Source organism: Pinus tabuliformis, chromosome 3_2 (genome assembly GCF_031772625.1).
Source record: "Pinus tabuliformis cultivar Carrire ecotype Pingquan chromosome 3_2, CPIR1, whole genome shotgun sequence".
Lineage (NCBI taxonomy): Eukaryota > Viridiplantae > Streptophyta > Pinopsida > Pinales > Pinaceae > Pinus > Pinus tabuliformis.
Window position 1 is genome coordinate 343,416,188 of NC_142302.1, and position 24,420 is coordinate 343,440,607.

Consider the following 24,420-nt stretch of genomic DNA (forward strand, 5'->3'; position numbering starts at 1 on the left):
ACAAAAAAACTTGCAGAAGCTTAATCGATTTTGAGCAAGATCAAATAGAACACATATAACAGAGAATGAGAAAGCAATCACACATGAACACAGAAGAATACTCCAAGGAAAGCCTCAGCTAAAAACCCTGATCTCTATATTATCATACAAGTGGAAATATGTTTGGATTACACAAAGCTTTAGCTCACAAGCTATTCGGCTCTCAGTACAATCCCTCAATACAACTCATAGTCTGAATAGACACAACATATACCTTCCTCCAATCCTCCAAGCCTCCTATTTCCTTGCGCAGTTTCTCTTGGGGTCCAATGCTGCCACCTGTGTGAATTCCCACATCACACACTCATCAAAACTCAGAAATAATTGCGCAATCCTCAAGGAATGAATTCCTTCTGCATGCAAGAGATATCCTCAATGGAATATTCTTGCAACTGATAGTACACTATCCCATCATCTGATCTCAATTGGGTCTCTGACTGAACTAACATGCATGAGTTATTTATGAGAGAATATTCAGTTATATGAAGTGCAGTAGTTACATGCATGCATGCATTAACTAATTGAACTCACAATCAGTTCCACAAACTGTTGGAACTAATCTAACTGGACTTAACTCAGTTAGCTGAGCTAACTAATTACAACTCAAAGTACAACTCATCCTGATCTCCTTAATCAAGGGATAACTTCCTTAATCAAAGGGGAAACTGTTGCATGTCGTCACATAGACTTCATGTTTGATTTTCTACAGCTAATTAACTCAAGATGAATTAATTAATTATTTTACAAACATCTACCAAGATCAAATTCAAATTTTAATTCTCAATTTTAGTTTAGGGACTAACTAAAATTGGAATGTATCCCGAAATGCTATTTATAGCAGTGTTATTTTTAGCACTTCTATTTTTAGCATTTCTTGTTGATATTTTCATCACCAGTGTCACCACCAATATCGTAGCGAAGAAGAACCTATGATGCAATCGGTGTTGGGTGGGGACAAACTCTACATGTCATATTGGCACTGCATGGTCCCATGGAGTAGTGTCCACGATGTCATTCACTATACCTCCAAGCTTTTTAAATGGTGATTGAGGAACTCTCTGTTGAAACCTTCCAGTGTTTTCTCAACGTCTTATTTGGTGGCAGTGTAGCCAGCACCAAAATCATCGTTGGGCACCATGACCTTCCTGGAGTCAAAAATATGTGCTGAGGGATGCGTGCTTCTAAAGAACACCTGCAACTCCCTCTTGAAAAAGGAACAGTAGCTACCACTGGAACTTAGGACTAGTGATCCACTCTGTAAACTGAACCTTGGATAAAAGGCATCCCCGTCTTTAAGACCCAGAGATTCATTAATTAGTCGTTTTCCACCTTCTGCAAGGCGTTGGTGCTTGCCAAGACATGGAAAACCACTAGAACTCAAACACCCAGGAAATATTGATAAAATGGAAGCCTATATAGGTACATGCATAATGGAAACCAAAACTAAAACGAAAAAATTAAAATTAAAAAACAAGAAATAAAAAATAAAAAAGGACTATATTTAATTATACAAAGTCAAATTATGTGATTTGTAAATTCTAAAGATTTTGATAACAAATTAGTTATTATTTTTCTTTTATTAATATATCTTATTTTATGATTTTTCTTTTAAATACAAATTTTGGTTTTTGTCATAAAATTTAAATTACTTAACATAAAAAAACTTACATAAAGTGAATTTCTAATGTTAAATTTTGGAAAATGATGTAAATATTTTTAGTCAAAACAAATTAATAAACAATCAAACCATTTCAATTAACACAAAATACAATGTATTTCAATTAACACAAAATACAATGTATTTTGTTGTTATAGACGATTATTTATCAATAAAATAATGTTTTTTCTTTATTAATGTGGAAACATTAGATAAAATATTAAATTTACCTAATAACCTTTTCTTAATAATATATTGAATTTTTTTAATTTAAAAAAAAAAAAAACAAAAAAATCAAAACCGACTTTAAAAAGTCTCATTAAATCACTATTTTAATTATTATTCTAAATTTAATACAACTTGTGGCTTTAAAGCCATAGCTTTTCATGTGGATTAAAACCCTTTGATAGTGGGAAAGAAATGTTTGTAAATGATGCAGGAGCATCTGGTCGACAGGGTGAGGAACGAGAGAGGGCGAACAAAATTTCTGAAGAAGATTGGGAGTGAGACACAGTTCACTGAACGGACAGCAAGTCTGTCAAATTTTTATGTTTTTGTTTTATTTCTTCCATGGTCAACTACACTATTAACTTTCTGTTATTTTAAATTTCTGTTCATTATATTCAAAATATTGTAATAGATTCTAGTTAGAGATGATAATAGTAGGTTAGGGTCAGTAGGTGTTTGACAACGAATCCCTATGGTAAAAAGGCAGGCAAAGTAAACTAATTGATAGCCAAGAAAATCATGCCTATGGTAACTGTAAAACAAACTGTAATTGAATAACTACCAGCAGTTAACAAACTGCCTAAAAACATTGTATAAAGAGACAAACAAGATAACCCAGAGGGGTTCAGCGACGGAGCATTTACATGAGAATAATAGAATACACATTTTATTTCCTTCATCTTATTCAGTGCACAAGCAAACAAACTGTTCATTTACAAATGTCCTCAGTAACAAAAACCTGTATATACAGTGCTGTGTAACTATTTCATTCTTTTATATCAACAGTGTTTACAGTATTCAAGAAGCTATGAACTGGCAGAGAAGAACGTGAATAAAAGGCGGAAAGAACCAGCACCCACAAAGGGTCGAACCAGACAACCACACTAACCGGGTAAGCAACCAGAATTCTCAGTGAACGAGTCTAACTATCATTTAAATATTACATTGTATTCTTCTGCATAAAAATTACATAGACTGTGCATCGAGGTGTAGCCGAACAGGGTTACAACCAACTCACAAACCCTCCTATGTTGCGGCCAAGGGTTTGACAAACCCAGCAAGTCCAGACCCAACGAAACGACAGACATGTCATACAACAAACGACTGCAATCGTGACCAGGACCCAGAACCACTACAAGAAAGTAAAACGAGAGTAAGACTACCCGGAGGAAATCGACGGAAGCCACTGTGAAGCTACGGGAGCCGGCCACACCTGTACAAAACCGAGAAGGTGGGAGGTCAGGGTTACCTTGCCACAAAACCCTTGCACGAGGAACTGGTGCCAAAAGACTGCAAATGTAAACCCTGAGTGTGTATAAGGGAGAACGAGCATACCTGATAGCGTGCCGGAGCAGTAGGCCAACAGAACCCCGAAACAGAGACCCCTGTCCACAGAGGGGCTGCAGATTGTTAGTCACGGTGCAAACAGAGGAAAAACAACTAAAGCATGGAACTGTGACATACCTTGTCAGAGAGCCGAGTGCCGGAAAAGAACCAAGCTGGAGTTTCCATTGAACTGTGCGACTGTCGAACTGAGCGGACGAAGCATTATTTCACCATAGCCATCAACCACAGATTTGTCAAGAAGGCCAGACCAGACAGTAACCACAAAAGCAAACCAGAGACAGTTCTTACGGGCACGAAAACGAAATGAACGCACGGTGAAACCATAGCAGCTTACCAACAAAACCAGAAGCCGAATAGACCCACACAGTAACGACAAGGCATAGCTGAACGACTTCATAGCACCACAGAACCGGCGGAAATCCAAAGGGGTTTCATCACAGACCGAAACGACTCAGAGGCGGAGCCAAAAACAATACAGAGACCTTTGCAACCAAGCGTCGAGCCAAAACAACACAGAGACCTTTGCAACCAAACGTCGAAGGCAAGAATGACCACAGAGGCGCGAACCGGGTAACCAAAAAGCGAGGTAGGGTTTGGCAAGTTCGAGGAGGACAGGTGTCCAACGGAGGATCAACACCAAGTACAGCAAGTTGATTGATAATTAAACCAAAATCACTTTTCAATTACCATAATATACGAACCAGTTCAATAGCATAAGTCCACCTAAGCGGAGGCAAGTGGTGACCACGTGGGCTGGCCCCATCAGTAAAATATTTCATCAATAACAAAACCATGAATAGTAAATAGCATTTTTAATTTACATTTATCTATCATCGTTACAATGTTCCCATTGGATTCAATTTGAAATCGAAAGGAGAATGGTGACAATTATGTTATATTTGCAATGGGAACCAACCGATGATTTCGAAAAGCAAAAAGTGTGAGGAGTTTTAATGAGAAAGCAAAATGATGAGTGGAAAAGAAAACAAAAGAAAACCGTGGGTAGTTTATATTGGAAAGCAAAAGCAAAATTGGTTAATTACTAATGGTTCGTTGGGTGGGTAGAGAGCATCTAGATGAAAAAATTTGAGAGAAATAGTCGTTGTAGTTCCAATTTTATGGAAGGTTGGGTTTGTAGTTCCAATTTTATGGAAGGTTGGGGTGGGAATGTGTAACCATTGCTATATTTTTATTATTATTATTTGTTTTAATTTAATTATTTTTCTTTGTTTAAAGGTAAGAACTAGTTCAATAATTAAATTAAGTGGTAAGGAGTACTAGTTATGCAATTCACTATATTGTATTTGTGGTTGATTTTATTTTTCTGAGTAACATAAACTAGCTATTTGGCCTAGTTAACATTTGTAGCATTTGTGCAACTTATTGAAGGTATGGCTTCTTGAAATATTTGTACTTTTCTCTTGTCTCTGGTTTACTTTTGTGCAGTTTGGTCATTGTAACTTCTTTTCCTGTGTGTTGTTCTATGTGTTTTAGATTTTTAGATGAATATGTCTCATGCTATCAATGTTTATACATTTATTTAGGTTAATTCACTAGATTTTAATTTGCTTTTGGTTAGTAATGAGTAGTATCGTTCAACGACAAGAAGAGATGGTAGGAAAATTCTAGTTCCAGTTTTCGTCTCCCTGATTTCATTCTAGATGAATATGGTGGCAAAGATTGCTTCTCTATTGTAAATCGTCTATGTTTTATTGTTGCATAAACAAAATCATACATTAATGTATCCTTATTTAATATTTCGAAATGAAGAATTTTTCCGGTGTCTGTTAAAATATTGCAACAAATGGTAAGTCATAAAATGATTTTTAACGTACCTGTTACCCCATGAATTGTCACCAAATAATGCAAGATGTTCATCCGGAAACAATTCTGTGAAACTTCAAAAATAAACCACCATCATCTTAATTTATCTTCCCACTCTTAGGGATGGTCCAAGATCACTACAGGGGTTTCCCTGTAAAAGATTTCTCTCGTATGGCCTATGGTGCCCAACAACAAAAGGGATTGTTGATCCAACTCTTGCAATCGGGTATAATATGATGATGATCTGTTCTAGTCAAGCTGAAAATAAATATAATCAATAGAACAGGTAGCGAAGTCACTAAGAATAGATCTATATTCATGGTCTACACATTATTTATAATCACGTTGTTACAAAGTCTTGCTTTAGACGAATTAGAACTGTTAGGGCCTAAATCTACCTCAGGCTAAGAAAGGCAGGTCTAGGGTAACATCAAACCACGCTTAACCTGGTAGCTAGCCCTACCAGGTCAGGAGAGGGCTCTCTCCTTGTCAATCTCAATAAAAATATATCAAGGAAGGCTTGAGATGACTGATATAAAAACTAATTTTAGGCTAGGTATGCTTGCTCAAAGGAATTAGTTTGAATTTAATGGTTGGTTGTTATATCAGATGGGGAAGGCAGCTTTGGGTCCGGGAAATGAACACAGATTTGCAAAGGTTTATGTGGGGCGAGGTAGGCAAGTGTTTTAGCACTTTGAAATGAGTGTAATGATGAGTTTAAAGACTGGTGAGGAGCTAGAGAGGGCATGCAAGTGTCATGAGTCCTCTTCAAATAGTAGAAAACATGTAGAACTTACTAAACCCCAAGGTAGAGCACTGAAACACCGATGAATTCCACTTTTAAACTTGATTCATTTAGTTATGCAGAAAGAGAGAGATGATGGAACACATAAACATAAGATCAACTGAATTACAGAGAAGAAAACAATGCTAATTCACATTACCACAAGAATCCCACAAAATGCTACAAAACCCTGGTTTATTTCCTTGCCAAACTACAGAAGTGATGTACAAAGTAGCTCAATGCATCCACAAGAGTCCAACCCTGACAAATGACTAAGAAAGTACAAGATATAGGCATCAAACCACCCATGATAGCCATCAGGGGTCGAATCCATGAGTCTAGGAGCTATTTCAACAAGATCTAAACTAAGAACTGAAAAATAGGCAGTGAAATAGCTTGCCTCTAAAACTATGGAAACTAATTCATTCAGTTCAAAACCACCTAAACTCAATTTTCATCATTTTTACATCAAAGTACATCAATTTACACCAATTTACATCATGAATTTGACCATGAGAGAGAAAAAGTCAAACTGGTAGAAAACTAGGTGAAAATTTGAGTTTTTGAACAAAATTGGCAAAATTTTGCTCGATGCGCAGTGCATTTTCCAAGTTGAGTTTGAAGGCCTTCCCCTTCACCAAATTTGCTCCAAGATGGCTTGTTGGAAAGATCTGTCTGTTTAATTTCTAATACAAGCGGAATTTTTGGATTTGGTGTCCATTTTCCCCTCTAAAAATCAGTTCTCCCAAGACTGCTTCCTGTGGGTCCAAAAAGTGGCAAAGAGAGCATTTTTTAGGTGTTTTTTGCCCTTTAGGTGACCCAAATCTCCTCCAAAATTCATGAAATTTTCTGGGTTTTCATATTTTTTCATGAGGAATCAAAAAATGTAAGCCATTCCTCAAAATTCCCTACCAGCTCAATGCGCAGCGCTAGTGGCGCTGCACATCAAAGGCAATTTCATGTGTTTTGTAATTAAAATTCATGAAAAAACAAAAACTTCTCCAAAATGCTTCAAAATTGGCAAGTGGAAAACTTATCAATTACTTTGCTGAGCCAAGGAAGCTTCAGCCAAGATTCTAAGTTTATCTTGCTCCTTTTTGGCTTTTAAGACTCTCCTTAACTTGGCTTTTAGGTTTCTTATCCTTGTCTTACAAATTTTGTTCCAGGCCAAATAGTGATAGGCCATGTGGCGCAACATGTTCTTCTCCTTATTAGCCTTATCAAGAAGCTTCTTAAGGTGGACATTCACTCTTTCCAACCATGGTTCTCAGTCAGCCTCTATTTCTTGCTCTAGTGAAGTCAGCTTGATTTTCCTTCTTTTTGTCATTTGCCGGTTTTCCTTTATGGTTTGCAGCTCCATGATTGTTTGTTTGTCCTCCAATTGCTTGTTCTATTGGTCATGGTAGTTAATGACCCATTTAGCCCTCTCAAGGTCAAGAGATAAGGCTTGGATCTCAACTTCTTTCTCCTTGATGACCACATCCTTGAGTCTTGAGCTTTGGAAGCCCAAATCAGTGTCCTCTTCCTCAACCAAAATAAAATCCCTGTCTTGGCCTTTAGAAGGCCCTTCACCATGCAATGGTTTCTTTCCTTTTTCCTGTACCTACTCTGCTAAAGAAGAAGGCAAAGCCCCTTTCACCCCAGGTGAAGATAACATTTGCATGTTGTTCGATGAAGAGAACGAGACCCCTTCCACCCCTGGTGGACATAATACTCGTTTGGTAGCTGCAAAAAGTCTTCTTGTACCCTTTTCATAATTTATAAACACAGGAATATGAGCCTCTTCAGTTCTGCTTTCATGCTCTCTTTGTTGCCCGGAAGGTCCAGCTTCCTCTTGAGGTTCTGTAAAAATTTGAGGCCCCTTGAAAATCTCATGGGCAATGAAGGTTTCCCATGGCACTCCCAACTAAGTGAGCTGATGCACAACAACAATCTTGATGACAACAAAGTGATAAATGCTATTAAGCTGCTGTGGGTATGGTTTTCTCTTTGCAAGTACAGTCATCCTCTCTATGTTTTTGCAAATGAAGTATGGTATACTCATCATTCTAACCCTAGTAAAATGCATAAGCAATCTGATATGATAGGCATAGAGTCTGGAGAACCTTCCCTCACATGTGAAGTATTTAATGATGAGTTTCATTAATGGCACATACCGGTCCTCCAAAAACTTAAAAGGAAACACCCTACCCAATTAACTATGATATTTGGCTTTAATGTAGGGTTCATAGTTATGTTTGCTGATATTCTGTCTTTTATTCCATCTTTCCCCCACATCTGGCATCCTAGTTGCTTCTACAATAATGGCTGGTGAAAGAGTGAAATTGATGCCAGCAAGTTGTACCATATTGTCCTCCATGTTGATGACAAATTGCCTAGCTAATTCATGATGATACTTAACCCTCTCAACCATCTCACAAAACTCAAAGCGAGATTGGTATCTGAAACAAGTGGTGGCAAAAGGGCATGCAAGAAGTTCAGCAATGCTAATAGGCTCCTCTCTGATTATCTTCCCACCCTTGTGAGGTCTCCTAGGCTGTACATTTCTGTCTCCTAAACTGTCACTTTGTGTTTCTTCCTCATAGCTTGAGTCACTGTTTCTTGTTGCCATGGTGCTTGTCTTAGGAAAATCATGAGATGAACGGATGGTGAAAAAAGATGATGAAAGAGGACAATGGTGATGAGTATGAAGAGATTTTACTCTTGGGAAATGAAATTGGGGAATAAAGGGAATGGTTTTGGGAAATTAGGGTTTAGTGAGGGATTTAGGGTTTGGTGAGGGAAATAGTTGCTTTATGGGAGTGGGATATGGGAAAATGGGATAAATGAAGTGTATTAGGGTAATAAAAGAGTGAAAAGGGGTTTGATGATATTTTTGTGAAGATGGGATGAAAATTGCACAATAGAATGGCAAACAATGAAGAGAGACTAGGGTTTCATTTTCCACATGCAAGATTTATGAAAAACACCAATGTGACCTCAAATTCAACCTTAGGAGGATGATCACTTGCTTGTAGAATGAAAATATAGCAAATTTGAGGGTTATGGCACGATTTGGGATGATTTAGACAAAATTGGACTGATGTGCAGCGCACTAGGCCCAATGTGCAACGCCCTCTTGATGCGCAGCGCCAATTCAAAATTACACTATAGTTCTACCTCTGATGCGCAACACACTGCCTCTGATGCGCAGCGCCAGGCCAAGTTGCCTTGAAAAATAGGGTTTTTGTCTCCTTGGCTCCCAAATCACGATTTTTGCTCTCCAAGAGTAAATTTGCACAATGAAATGATAAAGAGGACCTCTTTCACTTTAAATATGAATGACTTTAAATTTTTACTCATCTCAAACCCACTTTTCTAATGTCAAAGTCACTTTTGGTTTTGAACTCTGTTTTTCCATTGAAATTGACTTTTCTTAATCATTTGACAAACTAATGCATTGATGCTTGTGTTTTTGCTTGCAGTGGCTGGAGTTGGCAAGGTGACCAAGGGTAGAAGCTCTGAACTTATTACATATAGAAAAATTAAAATTACATAAAAAAATTATGCATAGAAAATAAAAATTATGTTTTACCTCAAAACAAGGTTTTGAGGAAAAAATCACTTATTGAGCATATCATCATTGAAATTTTGATTTTGTGAACTTATTAGACCTCCTCATGTGCCTGCTGACCATTTATTGAGATTTTCCATGACTATGGTGGCAAATCCTAGACCTAATGAGACCTAAAACCCTAAAAAAAAGGCTTTTGCAAATGTAATGAAAAAAATGACTGTAAATGATCTGAACTTGTGAAAATAGATCAGCAGGTAAATACCATGAGGGAAATTTGATAATGAACCACTACCATCAGTTGATCCATGACCTAATGGAATGCAGCTGATCGGATGGGACACCTAAAATGCATGCAAAAAGAGAATTTGATCACTGATGGAGGGATGAAGATACCGACACTAACATTGGCTCCAATGGGGATGGTAGCTCCTGGGAGGTGCCAAGAACTACAGATCTCTGGAAAGCAGACAGTGCCTCTTCCATTGGGCTAAATGGAGTCAATAACTTCAACAAACTAAAACCAATATCTTGACTCAAAACACTCACAAGCTGAAACTAGACATTCAACAACTGAAACAAGACACTCAAGAGCTGAAACTAGAGATTTAGAAACTGAAACTATCTCGAAACTGACTCAAACAAGACTGAAAACTGACTCAAAACTAACTCAAACAACCCACACTAAATAACCAAAACTGAAATCAGACCTTCAGTTTTATAGCCTTCACTTTGGGCCCCAAACTGAATGAATGACGACAGTACACACTTTGCAATGAAGGAAATAAAATGGTATGTACAATGACAAATTATGACAATAGAAAACTTCTCAAAGATAATACCGTTTCAGCAGCCGACCATTGAATGGCCCTCCTGGACAATCTTCCCCGTTCATTTCTTTGAGGAGAAAAGCATTTGACCTCGATATGCAGCAATTCTATATGGTCTCTTCCATAGATTCTCAAACTTTCCGCGCGTGGCTTTTTCCTCATTTCGAGCATCCCACTTTAGCACTATGTCTTCAATCTAAAACTTATCTGCCTTTTCCTTCCAATCATAGATTTTCTTGATTCTCTCTTGCAGCCTAAAGGTATTTTGAGAAACCTCCTCTCTCATTTGTTGTAAATGCATCATTTGGTTTATTCTTCGCTGAAAATGATCCTCCTCGCTTCCAGCTTCCTATAGAAGTTTTACAACTGGGACTGCGAGAGATGTCGGGAACACCGTGTCAATACCATATACTATTTCGAACGAAGACATGCTAATTGATTTCTTCTGACTTACTCTATCCGCCCATAGTGCATTAACCAATTTCTTGTGCCAGCTCTTTTTGTTTGTTTCCAGCAGCTTTTTGATGATGTTAACCAATGATTTATTCGAAGATTCAGCCAATCCGTTACCTTGCGGATAGTATGCAGTAGAATGCCCCAAGGTAATTTGATATTTGTTACAAAAATCAATCATATTTTTGGATTTGAAAGCTGTTGCATTATCTGTAATCAGCTTGTTAGGACAACCAAAACGTGACAAAATATTATTTTCAAGAAACTAAATTATTACCGCATCTGTGGCCTACTGAGTGGGGATTGCCTCAATCCATTTTGTAAAATAATCCATCATTGTTAAGATCCACTTGTGCTAAGCTGAAGATGTGGGATGAATCTCTCCAATAAAATCTAGGCCCCATTGTTGAAACGAAGCACTTACTTCAACTGGCTTGAGAGGTAGAGGCTGCAATTTTCTCCTTCCCTGAAAAATTTGACATTCGTGGCAACTTGTAACAATTTTATAAACATCAGCAAAGAGGGTAGGCCAATAGTACCCTGCTCTCAAAATTTTATTAGCCGTCGTCTTCCAAAATAGGTGACCTCCACAATCTCCCTTGTGAAAATCATCCATGACCTGTTTTGCTTCCTCCTCAACCAAACAATTCAGCAACATACCTCCAGGATCTTTCCAATACAATGCATTATTCATAATACAAAATTTAGCAGCCCTTAATTTCAGAGTTCTACTTTTATTTCTAGCCATCCCCGGTGGTGGTGAAAGGTGCTGGAGCACATATACAATATCTGAATACCAAGGAGAATGGAGAAAAATTTCAGATACCTGAACGAGTGAATTGTCTTCATCTTCTTCGGACATAGCAGCAATCAAGTTTATGTCCAAGGCATGCAAATTAGACTCCGCCATCAGTTTTGCTAGACCCTGCCCCTTGATGAGCTTTGTTGGCTTTATCTCCAAGTCATATTCTAACAAAGTTGCGATCCATTTGCCTCGTCTCCCTTCCGGATCTGTTTGTACCAAAACATCTTTGACGGCTGCGTTAGGGACATAAGCAAGAATATGAGAATGCAGAATATATACCCAGAAATCTTTCAAAGCTTTTACCAAGGCAAGAGCTTGCTTCTCAATGATGTTATATTTTAAAGTTGCATCTCTTATTGTCCTACTGAAAAAGGAAATTGGCTTCTCAAGCTGGTATCTTTTTTGCATTAGGACTGTTGCCATAGTATGCTCAAAAGCGAATGAAAATAATATGAAATATTGAGAATAATCTGGGCTAATTAAAATCAGAGCTGAAGAAAGAGCCAACTTTACCAAATTGAAAGACTTGATGGATTCTTCGGTCCACTTTACCACACTATCTGTTTTCAACATGTTTGTAATTTCTCTCAAATGTTCAGCAAGATTTGGCACAAAACAACGTAAAAAGTTCATCTTACCGTTAAATTCTTGGATCTCCTTTTTACTACGAGGAAAATCAATTTTCTGAATGGCTTCCACTCGAGCAGGATCGATGCGGATGCCCTCCTTGGATATTATGTGACCGAGAAGCTTCCCCTCATCCATGGCAAACAAGCTCTTTTTGGGATTAAGAGATATGCCATATTTTCTGCACCGCTGAAAAACAATTTTCAGATGATAGAGATGCTCCTCATCTGAATTGGAAAAACTGTCAAATCATCAAGATACACTACTAAAAATACATCTTTCTCATTTGCAAAGGCGATATCCATAGCCCGCTGAAAAGTTACACCAGCATTCTTTAAACCGAATGGCATCTTAGCATAGTGAAATGTCCCCCATGGAGTGGTGAATGATGTTTTGTCCCTATCATCCTCATGAACCAAAATCTGATTATATCCAGAATACCCATCGAGCAGCGACATACGAGATGCCCCAACTACTCTTTGGAGTATGTGGTCCATTGTTGGCAACGGATAATTATCTTTCAACGACACCTTATTCAGATTTCTAAAATCAATGCACAATCTAATCTCACCAGTCTTCTTGCACGTGTCACCAAATTGGAAATCCATTCTAAAAATCTTATTGGAACGATTATACCAACCTTGTATAATCAATTCACCTCTTTCTCTATTGATGGCAGCAATTTCAAATTAATCCTTCTCAACTTCTAGCGAAAGGGCTTCTGGTTTGGCTTGATTGGAATGATATGCTGAATTATACTTGTATTGTACTCCTTCAAATCTATATATTCCCATGCAAATACATCAGTAAATGAAGACAATAAACTAATGTATTTTGCCTTTACCTGAGGAGGTAATGCCTTTGACAACTTCACCATCTTTGGATTTTCTGTTGTTCCGATATTCACATCTTCAACTCCCTTTTCGGTCGACATTAAACTTGGCTTCCGGGCTACATCATCTTGGTCAAATAATTCCTCTAAAGGTATAAGGCCTTTAGGGATGACATCATCCTTCAGCTGTAAAACTTCCATATGATTTACTTCCATGTCTGGTTCACCATCATCTTGCTCGCCATCTATAGAAGTGTCTTGATATTTACCTTCATTTTGCAGAAATTCTTCAATCTCTTTGTCATCCTAAAACACCTGCCAATATCTTAGATTATCAGGGACAGTTGGGCGATGTTTCACATGAATTTCAAACTTATTGTTTGAATTCATCGGAATCTTCAAATTACTTGCAATTGTAGCAAGGGAATCTGCAATAACATTTTGTGCACGAGGAACACATGTCAAGGTATAATCTGGAAACAACCTCAAAATATCTAAAACCACATTATGGTAGGCCCTCATTCGAGGATGTTTGGCTTGGTATTCGCCCTTGACTTGCTTGATTACTAATTCGTAGTCACCATAAACTGAAATTCTCTTTGCATTCAACTTCTTGAGGATTTTCAAGTCAGCAATTAGTGCCTCATATTCGGCTTCATTATTGGAACAATCAAAAGCCAACTTATACGAACAAACTCTTTTACTAGGGACTTTATTTGGTGAGAAAATAGGGTTGCATATCCAAATACCAATACCAACACCTTCCTTACCTACTGCTCCATCAAATTCCATACTCCACAAACCAGCTTCTTCCTCCAAGTGCTGGAATTCTGCCCACTCTTCTACCTTTGGCTGCTATCCATCAATTTTCTGCTACTGGCAGAATGTTGACTGTTCAACGGTACTGTCAAGCCTTTGTCTTTCTTGATTAAGTACAACTCTGAAATTTTCTATTATCTCTGGTATATCTTCAACTTCAACTAATTGACTATTTACATAATTGAAACCACTATCAGAATAAAGAACAAAAGATTCTAAATCTGTATGTACATAATTAATTGGATGATTCAAAGGTTTCTCCTTGCTCGTGATCATATACTTCATCTTTTTCTCCCTATATAACTTCCTCAACTAACCAAAGACGGGAATAGTGGCATAGGAGAAATCTAACTGCAATGTCCCTTTGAGTTTTGCACCCCATGACCTAGATAAAAGCATGCCAAACCTAGGGGGAATGTCGGCCACAACTACATCCATAAGAACATTCTTTTTCAGGATCTGATCTAAAGTCACAACCAAATCTTTAATGAGACCAATACATCTGACCCTACCCGAATCAAAGGAATAAATATCATGGTACTTGCGAGTGATGTCCAAACCCAATTTTTCCATAATTTCCTTTGGCATCAAGTTGTGAGACGCTCCTGAATCAAACATGGCGTTGTGTAAAACATAATCATGCAATCTAAGGCTGATGTAAAAAGGGCTACATCACTATCCTCAAATTGGCCTTCTAATGCTAGACCAAAGATAAGCTCGAGTTGGTCATCTTCCACATTAACCATATCAGATAGGGGGTATATATTCAAAATCTTTGCCACTTGACCTTTATAACTACTATTCTTCATTAATTCAATCAAAGGTATTGACACTTTTAACTTAGAAATTTCATTTTCTAAGCTAAAGGTTGTAGTTTTCTCCACCTCTTTCACTAAAGCATCCTTCTTTTCAGTCTTCTCCTTTGTTGCACTTGGCTGATTTGACTTTTCATTTGCTGATTGCACTTTGCTGGAAGTAGGATTTACTGGCTCCTTTGCCTTTTTCTGAACATTTGGAGAATCATTCTTTGGTGGTGTTGCTTCCTTCCGCTTCTGAATTGGATTGATTGGTACATCTCTGCTCCTGAGTGAGTACTGTCTTCGCTGCGCTGTCAATGCATTCATATGTCCCCTCTGATATTCATCTGATTCTTCTTCTAGGACTGTTTCATTTGCCAATATAAGATCTTCATCTTTTTGTATAACTGGGCTTTCTGAATACTCCTCATCTTCAGTGATATAAATTGGCAAACCATCTGGTGTAAAAAAGTGATTCTCCTCTCCTATTGGAGCCTCATCATCCTCTGATTCAATGCCATGGACATAGTTCTGCTGTAATGGTGTTTTGACTTGTTGTTGAGCTGATGGATCTTGTGTTCTTTGCTCCCGTTGCTTGATTCTGAACTGTGGTTGCTACTAACCACAAAAATTTGGGTTTTTGACCTGTGTCTCGGGCTTATCTGCAATGGTTAATCTATCAAACATCTTCTCAAGCTTACGAAGCAAATGATCTGAGGAAGAAGCTTCTTCCTTTATGGTCACCTTCTTCTTGGTCTTTGTCCTAGCTCTCTTAGCTAGCAGATTTGCCTCCACACTCATTGCAATTTTTTGCATGTCCTCCAATGTAGCTGGGTCACTTTCTCTCAATTGATATGCCATGTCAGGATCAAATCCATCAGTAAATTTGATCAAAGCCAGCCTCATTGGTGGCTTGATATCAACTGGAATAGCATTATAAACAGTATTGAATCTAACACAGTAATCCTCGACACTTTCACCGGCATTCCTCTTTATGTTTTCATACTCGGAAAGGATTTGGAGTGGATTTTTCTTTACCTCCCAGTGATCCAGAAATTGTATATGAAGAACCGCCAATGTATTGATAGTTCCAGTAGGCAATGCTCTGAACCACTTTCGCACTTCGCCTCCAAAAGTTTGCACAAATAATCTCATAATCACATTCTCTGCATCTATCTCGAGGAGATCAAAGAAATCACTCATCCGATCACCATGTTGTTGTGCTATGATGCCTTGGGTAGCATCAAACAATGGGATTTTACTTTGGTAATTAGCAGGAATAGCATCCAAGTTTTGTGGCAAAACAAGAGGTGCATATTTGGCAGCCATTACTCGAGGTGGATTTAAAACTGGCCTTGGGGATGTAGGAGGAGTGGGAACAATGATAGCAGTCGATGTGATGGGTGTATGGGGTGTCGAAGGAGGTGAAGAAATGTATGATGTTTGAGGTGTAGAAGGCGTCGATGGTGGTGAAGAAACAACAGATCTCTGATCATATATGGTGGGCTGCACGGGAATGGTGGGAATAAAAGGAGGCTCAGGAGGAATTTCTGAACTAGACACAACAGCGGATGAACCAAGAGTAGCAAATGCAAACTCTAAGAACTTGGGAATATTGGTAGCCACAATGGAATATTCAAGATTTAGAATATAAGCATCAATTGATCTATTTTCTCTTTCGGTTTCGAGATATCGGACAAACTCCAGATTTAGAACAGTAGCACCAAATGCACTTTCAGACTTAGTTTCAAACAAAGATAGATCAAAATGTTCATCAAATGGGAGATCTTCAAGATATTCAAAAACAACCGGGCATGAATGAGATCTAAACACAGGAATCACAGAACTTTCTTGGCGGAGAATTCTTGGAATGAGATTTGGGTTTTCATACACAGGAGGAGGATCAGGATCAGGATTGGCTCTGGTGTATCGTCTGGAAGCCAGTGTGTTGAATTATTCCCAAAAATAAAATTGACATTACAATCTTGTCAGCCTACTGAATTCTAAACTCATCATCCAAAAGTCTAGAATTATTTAATGTACTGGGGCAATTTGCAAGTCAGATGTTCAATTTATAAAACTAAACTGGAGATTGACTGAAGCAGCATTCATCTACTTATGCACTTGCAGAGCAAGAGCAGTTTGAAGGCTACCTGGCTAACTTCAGGCTCCGTCTGTAGTTTATAAAGCAAAGAACATTAACAAACAAACAAACTTTTCTTCCCCAGTATGGTCGCCACTATGTTAGGGCCTAAATCTACCTCAGGTTGAGAAAGGCAGGTCTAGGGTAACATCAAACCACGCTTAACCTGGTAGCTAGCCCTACCAGGTCGGGAGAGGGCTCTCTCCTTGTCAATCTCAATGAAAATATATCAAGGAAGGCTTGAGATGACTGATATAAAAACTAATTTTAGGCTAGGTATGCTTGCTCAGAGGAATTTGTTTGAATTTAATGGTTGGTTGCTGGATCAAATGGGGAAGGCAACTTTGGGTCTGGGAAATGAACACAGATTTGCAGAGGTTTCTATGGGGCGAGGTAGGCAAGTGTTTTAGCACTTTGAAATGAGTGTAATCGTGAGTTTAAAGACTAGTGAGGAGCTGGAGAGGGCATACAAGTGTCATGGGTCCTCTTCAAACAGTAGAAAACATGTAGAACTTAATAAACCCCAAGGTAGAGAACTAAAACACCAATGAATTCCACCTTTAAACTTGATTCATTTAGTTATGCAGAAAGAGAGAGATGATGGAACACATAAACATAAGATAAACTGAATTACAGAGAAGAAAATAATGCTAATTCACATTACCACAAGAATCCCACAAAATGCTGCAAAACCCTGGTTTATTTCCTTGCCAAACTGTAGAAGTGATGTACAAAGTAGCTCAATGCATCCACAAGAGTCCAACCTTGACAAATGACTAATAAAGTACAAGATATAGGCATCAAAGGTCGAATCCATGACTCTAGGAGTTGTTTCAACAAGATCTAAACTAAGAACTGAAAAATAGGCAGTGGAACAGCTTGCCTCTAAAACTATGGAAACTGATTCATTCAGTTCAAAACCACCTAAAACTGATGTATCTACCTCCTTAAGTCAATTTTCATCATTTTTACATCAAATTACATCAATTTACATCATGAATTTGACCATGAGAGAGAAAAAGTCAAACTAGTAGAAAACTAGGCGAAAATTTGAGTTTTTGAGCAAAATTGGCAAAATTTTGCCTGATGCGCAGTGCCTTTTCCAAGCTAAGTTTGAAGGCCTTCCCCTTCACCAAATTTGCTCCAAGATGGCTTGTTGGAAAGGTCTATATGTCTACTTTCTAGGACAAGTGGAATTTTTGGATTTGGTATCCATTTGCCCCTCCAAAAATCAGTTCTCCCAAGACTGCTTCCTGTGGGTCCAAAAAGTGGCAGAGAGGGCATTTTTGAGGTGTTTTTTTGCCCTTTAGGTGACCCAGATCTCCTCCAAAATTCATGAAATTTTCTGGGTTTTCATATTTTTTCATGAGGAATCCAAAAATGTAAGCCATTCCTCAAAATTCCCTACCAGCTCAATGCGCAGCACCAGTGGCACTGCGCATCAGAGGAAATTTTCTGTGTTTTGTAATTAAAATTCATGAAAAAAACAAAAATTTCTCCAAAATGCTTCAAAATTGGCAAGTGAAAAGCTTATCAATTACTTTGCTGAGCCAAGGAAGCTTCAGCCAAGATTCTAAGTTTATCTTGCTCCTTTTTGGCTTTTAAGGCTCTCCTTAACTTGGCTTTTAGGCTTCTTATCCTTGTCTTACAAATTTTGTTCCAGGCCAAATAGTGATAGGCCATGTGGCGCAACATGTTCTTCTCCTTATTAGCCTTATCAAGAAGCTTCTAAACATGGACATTCACTCTTTCCAACCATGATTCTCAGTCAGCCTCTATTTCTTGCTCTAGTGAAGTCAGCTTGATTTTCCTTCTTTTTGCCATTTGTCGGTTTTCCCTTATGGTTTGCAGCTCCATGATTGTTTGTTTGTCCTCCAATTGCTTGTTCTATTTCTCAAGGTAGTTAATGACCCATTTAGCCCTCTCAAGGTCAAGAGATAAGGCTTGGATCTCAGCTTCTTTCTCCTTGATGACCACATCCTTGAGTCTTGAGCTTTGGGAGCCCAAATCAGTGTCCTCTTCCTCAACCAAAATAAAATCCCTATCTTGGCCTTCAGAAGGCCCTTCATCATGCAATGGTTTCTTTCCTTTGTCCTATACCTGCTCTACTGAAGAAGAAGGCAAAGCCCCTTTCACCCCAGGTGAAGATAACATTTGCCTGTTGTCCGATGAAGAGAACGAGACCCCTTCCACCCCTGGTGGAGATAATACTCATTTGGCAGCTGCAAAAAGTCTTCTTGTCCCCTTTTCATAAGTTATAAACACAGGAATGTGAGCCTCTTCAGTTTTGCTTTCATGCTCTCTTTGTTGCCCAGAAGGTCCAGCTTCCTCTTGAGGTTCTGTAAAAATTTGAGGCCCCTTGAAAATCTCATGGGCAATGAAGGTTTCCCATGGCACTCCCAACTGAGTGAGCTGATGCACAACAACAATCTTGATGACAACAAAGTGATAAATGCTATTAAGCTACTGTGGGTATGGTTTTCTCTTTGCAAGTACAGTCATCCTTTCTATGTTTTTGCAAATGAAGTATGCTATACTCATCATTCTAACCCTAGTAAAATGCATAAGAAATCTGATATGATAGGCATAGAGTCTGGAGAACCTTCCCTCACATGTGAAGTATTTAATGATGAGTTTCATTAATGGCACATACCGGTCCTCCAAAAACTTAAAAGGAAACACCCTGCCCAATTGACTATGATATTTGGCTTTAATGTAGGGTTCATAGTTCTGTTTGCTGATATTTTGTCTTTTGTTCCATCTTTCCCCCACATCTGGCATCCTAGTTTCTTTTGCAATAATGGTTGGTGAAAGAGTGAAATTGATGCCAGCAAGCTGTACCATATTGTCCTCCATGTTGATGACAAATTGCCTAGCTAATTCATGATGATACTTAACCCTCTCAACCATCTCACAAAACTCAAAGCAAGATTGGTATCTGAAACAAGTGGTGGCAAGAGGGCATGCAAGAAGTTCAACAATGCTAATAGGCTCCTCTCTGATTATCTTCCCACCCTTGTGAGGTCTCCTAGGCTGTACATTTCTATCTCCTGAACTGTCACTTTGTGTTTCTTCCTCATAGCTTGAGTCACTGTTTCTTGCCATGGTGCTTGTCTTAGGAAAATGATGAGATGAAGGTATGGTGAAAAATGATGATGAAAGAGGACAATGGTGATGAGTATGAAGAGATTTTACTCTTGGGAAATGAAATTGGGGAATGAAGGGAATGGTTTTGGGAAATTAGGGTTTAGTGAGGGATTTAGGGTTTGGTGAGGGAAATAGTTGCTTTAGGGGAGTGGGATATGGGAAAATGGGATAAATGGAGTGTATTAGGGTAATAAAAGAGTGAAAAGGGGTTTGATGATGTTTTTGTGAAGATGGGATGAAAATTGCACAATAGAATGGCAAACAATGAAGAGAAACTAGGGTTTCATTTTCCACATGCAAGATTTATGAAAAACACCAATGTGACCTCAAATTCAACCTTAGGAGGATGATTACTTACTTGTAGAATGCAAATATAGCAAATTTGAGGGTTATGGCATGATTTGGGATGATTTAGACAAAACTGGACTGATGCGCAGCGCACTGGGCCCAATGCGCAGCGCCCTCCTGATGCACAGCGCCAGTTCAAAATTACACTGTAGTTCTGCCTCTGATGTGCAGTGCCTGCCTGATGCGCAGCGCACTACCTCTGATGCGCAGCGCCAGGCCAAGTTTCCTTGAAAAACAGGGTTTTTGTCTCCTTGGCTCCCAAATCATGATTTTTGCTCTCCAAGAGTAAATTTGCACAATGAAATGATAAAGAGGACCTCTTTCACTTTAAATATGAATGACTTTAAATTTTTACTCATCTCAAACCCACTTTTCTAATGTCAAAGTCACTTTTGGTTTTGAACTCTGTTTTTCCATTGAAATTGACTTTTCTTAATCATTTGACAAACTAATGCATTGATGCTTGTATTTTTGCTTGCAGTGGCTGGAGTTGGCAAGGTGACCAAGGGTAGCAGCTCTGAACTTATTACATATAGAAAAATTAAAATTACATAAAAAAATTATGCATAGAAAATAAAAATTATGTTTTACCTCAAAACATGGTTTTGAGGAAAAAATCACTTATTGAGCATATCATCATTGAAATTTTGATTTTGTGAACTTATTAGACCTCCTCATGTGCCTGCTGACCATTTATTGAGATTTTCCATGACTATGGTGGCAAATCCTAGACCTAATGAGACCTAAAACCCTAAAAAAAAGGCTTTTGCAAATGTAATGACAAAAATCACTATAAATGATCTGAACTTGTGAAAATAGGTCAGCAGTTAAAGACCATGAGGGAAATTTGATAATGAACCACTACCATCAGTTGATCCATGACCTAACGGAATGCAGCTGGTCGGATGGGACACCTAAAATGCATGCAAAAAGAGAATTTTATCACTGATGGAGGGATGAAGATACCAACACTAACAAGAACCATCTCACTTAACCTGTATTTATTGTCAAAAACATTGTTTCTCTTCTTGATAGTTTGCTAAAGTACATGGATTTTGTGATTACCTCATGATCTTCCTTTCTTTAGGTTCCTTCATGCTTTCATTGTATGTCATAAGCTATTGGTTCGACATATAGAAACTTATATGGCAATCTCATTGTTTTCTTTTGCAGAGTCTCCTTGCAAATACGTGGGAGTAAGAATGTCAAGTTAGTTGCACGTTCTATTCCACTTTGCTGCTGCTTTTGTTTCATTACAAATACAACTTCTCTATCCTGTTCCAAATTCCTCAATCTTGCAACAACAAGACAATTGCATTCAAGTAGCCAATTTCAACAAAAAAATTCACGAAATAACAATATAAACACGTATGAAATAATTGATGTTGATAGTTACAAACCAAGAAAACAATGTGACAATGATGTTACTATTGATGATGTCTTGAACACCAACAACCTTTTTAGACTCGAAGCATTTTCATATAGTCTAGGCGATTGTCTTTTCAATGCAATTGAAGCCCTTTTTCATTTTTGACATACGTCCAATGAATTGCGAAATGGCACAATAGACCACTTCTTGATGTGCCTTGAACAAGGTCACACAGAAGCACTGGAATCATTCAATTATGAGCTAGCACCTGATATCCTGTATCAGCTTCATGGAATTTGTGACGTTGAAACATACTTGTGAAGAATGCATCTCCCAGCTTCAAATGGTCCGATTGAGAATGAACGAGGACTATGGGGAGACACATTTTGCATACACTGGCTAGCAAAATGGTTGAATTTATCAATAGGAATTTGGTCATTAACAAAAAAAAGGGTATTTGTTATTCAATTCAAACAAAACGACAAATCCATTGCATATATTGTTCCATGATGAGAACCCCTCTAATGGGCACTATGAACCATTGTTGTACAAAAAAATAGCTCAATCAATTGTAATATGCAATGAATACCTTCCTCCTCCCTGCAAAGATCTACAAACCTATTGGGAAATAATGAATGATAAAATGCAAGGCCATAGATTGCATAAAGCAACAAACACTATATCCATTTGTGGAAATAGCATGTTCTTTGCACTTTGTCATTTGATTGCACCTGAATTTGACGTAGAAAGCTTAAGACTTTACATTGTGCAGTCATTCTGCAATTCGATCATGTGCAATGCAAACACTGCATTGCATTGTCTACAAAAATATCTATCAAAAGATGTCATAAAAACTCAAAAAAAAGGTTGCAAATTGGCAAACATACCTTATCAATATGGCAATGCCATTTGAAAAAGGTGGAATAGAAGGTGGGCCATTTTGTTTGCAATGGGCAACGATATTATTCAAAGTAAACATACAAGAATGGTCCTCTGTAACTAGGAGCATTGTCAATTACTACCAATGCAACAACTTTTCAAGTCAAACATACAATATAGTGTCATTTGAAATAGATGCACTTCACACCCATTACGCACCTTTGTCAATAGATGGACATAACAACAGAAGCAATGTACATTGTCCAATTCTTCCACTAGAAACAACGTCATTGCACACGCAACATGGACCTATGTCAAAAAATGCACATGTGCATGAAGACAAATTGCAATATGGTATTACGCCAATGAGAGAAGATAGAAATAATAGGGTCAATGTACGTAGATTAAAACAACTAGCACGATTACAAACAAAAAAAATATAAGAATTTATGCAAACAAAAATCCCAAAATAACTTTTCAAGTCAAACATACAATATAGTGTCATTTGAAATAGATGGACATAACAACAGAAGAAATGTACATTGTCCAATTCTTCCAATAGAAACAACGTCATTGCACACGCAACATGGACCTATGTCAAAAAATGCACATGTGCCTGAAGACAAATTGCAATATGGTATTACGCCAATGACAGAAGATAGAAATAATAGGGTCAATGTATGTAGATTAAAACAACTAGCACGATTACAGACAAAAAATATAAGAATTTATGCAAACAAAAATCACATAATAAACATAATTGCTTATCCAAGAAAAACCCTATAACAATTTACCTAGCCAGCATAGAGGACACACTAGAGCAAAAATGTCCAATATGTAAACAGTTGCAGTTTCACAAGAATATGGAGAGGATTGGAAAATACTTCGAACAAATATATGTAAATTTATCTAAAAACCATAGAAATATGCCCAACAAAGTAATATGCAAGGTTTGCAAAACAACACTTCGAAATGGAAAATTGCCACAATTTGTTGTACCTGAGAACATTAGGTGAAACAAACCATTACCAGTTGTGGCCACACTCTCAAAATTTGATGAACGTCTTGCAGCATTAAGAATTGCATTTGCACAAATAAGACAATGGGGCCACAAATGATCACAAATGGGTTTAACATGATCGATCATCAATGTTCCTGTCCAAACAGACATTGTTCAAACTGCACTACCACAATCTATGGAAAACACAACAACAATTGTTGTTGCATTGAAAAGACGATTGGAATATAAAAATGCATTTCAAACAGGAAAAGTTTGTGTGCATACTGTCATGACAACATTGAAGGGACTATGTTCTCGACACCTTTATAGAGTTGAAAACATACACATAAATAAAAATTGGGATAGCATCCTGCAATCAACTACCTCAAACACTCCAATTGAAAATAGTGACATTGAAGACAAAGATCAAACAACTAGTGATTCAGAAAATGAAATGCTAACTAAAAAATTGGTGCATGGATACATAGGATCCCAATGCATCCATGATTTACAAGACAAGCTGATTGAAATTGCTCCATCTGAGGCCTGCGTCCCCTTGGAATTTTCCGAGACAAATATGCAGAAGAAATGAACTTTCCAACCCTCTTTTATGGAGACCCACGTGATGGTGACATTGTAGAAAGATTTTGCTACCCAAAAATTGCACAATGGGAGTTAATGCACCATAGTGGTGACTTCTCTTACCACACAACAAATTTGTTTTTCAAAACATTGCGAATAATAATTGAAAAATTCCTTGCATGCATTTCAATAAGAATCAGAAAAGGGAAATTAAAAGGGAGAAAGTTACTAGCAAAAGACGTTAAATATAAACCAAACTTGGACAATATTCTTAAAAGTGACATTGGTTACATTGATTTTAAGAACATAAGAATTTCTCCTGATTACCTACAACAAATGAAGAAAAATATATTTGCC